Source organism: Lithobates pipiens, unplaced genomic scaffold (assembly GCF_037356315.1).
Source record: "Lithobates pipiens isolate NorthernLeopardFrog02 unplaced genomic scaffold, aLitPip1_a1.2 Scaffold_18, whole genome shotgun sequence".
NCBI lineage: Eukaryota > Metazoa > Chordata > Amphibia > Anura > Ranidae > Lithobates > Lithobates pipiens.
The window spans coordinates 290,119,467-290,121,550 of NW_027507758.1; positions in this window are offsets into that span (position 1 = coordinate 290,119,467).

Consider the following 2,084-nt stretch of genomic DNA (forward strand, 5'->3'; position numbering starts at 1 on the left):
TCTATATGGCCTCTTGCATACTGGACGTTATAAAAACATCAGTAACTTTAGCTGCAGAATGCTGCGTTAAAAACATGGGTTTTTTGCATAGTTTTTGCATTTGCGTTTTTTGTTTTTTTTTTAAGCAAAACTATCCTCCCACGAAAGCTTATGGCTCAAAAACGTTTTTAGAAACACGGAAGAGCCAAATTTTTCAGAGTTCAAGGGTTTTTCCAGTCAGAAAATTTCCCTGCCCAAAACTGCTGATAAAAGTCTATATGTGCATGGACACATAGAATCACATGCTGGGGAGTTTACTGGCTGTAGAAAAACTCTTGAAGCCAAAAACAGCAGCTGTGAAAACGTCCAGTGTACATATGGCCTATAGATTATTGTACAGTGCCTTGAAAAAGTATTCATATTCCTTTAAATTTTCCACATTTTGTCATGTTACAACCAAAAACTTAAATGTATATTATTGGGATTTTATGTGATAGACCAACACAAGGTGGCACATAATTGTAAAGTGGAAGGAAAATTATAAATGGTTTTCAAAATGTTTTACAAATAAATATGTGAAAAGTGGGGTGTGCATTTGTATTCAGCCCCCTTTATTCTGATACCCCTAACTAAAATCTAGTGGAACCAATTACCTTGAGAAGTTAGTAAATAGAGCACCTGTGTGTAATTTCATCTCAGTATAAATGCAGCTATTCTGTGAAGCCCTTAGAAGTTTGTTCGAAAACCTTAGTGAACAAACAGCATCATGAAGGCAAAGGAACGCACCAGACAGGTCAGGGATAAAGTTGTGGAGAATTTTAAAGCAGCATTAGGTTATATAAAAAATCCCAAGCTTTGAACATCTCATGGAGCACTGTTCAATCCATCATCTGAAAATGGAAAACGTATGGCACAACTGCAAACCTACCAAGGCATGGCCGTCCACCAAAACTGACAGGCCGGGCAAGGAGAGCATTAATCAGAGAAGCACCAAGAGGCCCATGGTAATTCTGGAGAAGCTGCAGAAATCCACAGCTGAGGTGGTATCCACAGGACAACTATTAGTCACGCACTCCACAAATCTGGCCTTTTATGGAAGAGTGGCAAGAAGATAGCCATTGTTGAAAGAAGTCCCGTTTAGCGTTTGTGAGAAGCCATGTGGAGGACATGGCAAACATGGAAAAGGGTGCTCTGGTTATATGAGACCAAAATTTTAGTTTTTGGCCTAAAAGCAAATGGCGTCTGTTTATGAAACTGTGAACAGCAGTGATCCCAAGGATCTCTGCTGATCTCAGCTCATAAACGATTTATGAAACAGAGCTGATCGGTGGAGAACATGTTCTCAGCCAATCTCCCCAAACTGAGAATCCATCATTGTCTGACACAGAAATGGCCAGTTTATGAAGCTTATGTTTATGTTTATGAAGCTTAAGTTTATGAAGTCAGCACTTCACTGACAATCTGTGTCAGAATTCACAGTTCCTGATTCACCAACTCAGAGGTGGTGAATCAGGGAGTGAAGAGAGAATCCGGAGGGAACTGAAGGGGAAGAAGGAATATTATTATTAGAGTCTGCAAAAGACTTGAGACCGGGGCAAGGGTTCACCTTCCAACAGGACAGCCCCCTAAACCTACAGCCATAGCTTCAATGGAATGGTCTGGATCAAAGCATATTCATGTGTTAGAATGGTAGAAAGATGTGAGGGATGAGTGTGAGATAATTATGACCCTGCAAAGGTACCATCTCATAGAAAACATATACCAAACTAATACAAAACAAAGTAGGACTTTACATGTACCTTGTAGGGTCTATTTTTAAAATATACAAAACTTTATTCTACACATACAAGTAGTTTGAGGACAGAACTGGTTAAAATCAGAGTTAGTTAAGTTGTCCAGGATGTTGTAGTCCTGGCTGAGAAATCCAAAGAGTTGGCCTATGCATTTTGAAGGGTGACCCGCTTCATCAGGGCCTCAGATCATAGTACAAATTATACATCTACTGTATACAGTAATGATACACAAACATGTTATTAACAACAAATACATATGATGGTTGAAAAAGTTTACATTGAATATTTCAACAGTGTTGACTAATAATTTCA